Raw genomic sequence first — 242 nt, forward strand, 5'->3', positions numbered from 1 at the left:
GTGCCAGGAGGGGTGATGGGAGAGGTTTCCTGGTCCTTCGCTCCAGGTCAAGGTCTTGGCGTGCCACAGGCTGGCACCAGCTCCCTGCCCTGCAGCCGTGGGACAAACCCTGGCCCCGTTGCAGCACTGTCCCCTGCTCCTCGAGGATCTGCCCTGCAGCAGGACCCACGAGCTGCTTCCTCTGCCACGGGGGCACGCTTCCCTTAAAAGAGAAAATAAATGACGCAAATTCTTAGATGAGG

Source organism: Buceros rhinoceros, unplaced genomic scaffold (genome assembly GCF_000710305.1).
Source record: "Buceros rhinoceros silvestris isolate BGI_N320 unplaced genomic scaffold, ASM71030v1 scaffold17727, whole genome shotgun sequence".
NCBI lineage: Eukaryota > Metazoa > Chordata > Aves > Bucerotiformes > Bucerotidae > Buceros > Buceros rhinoceros.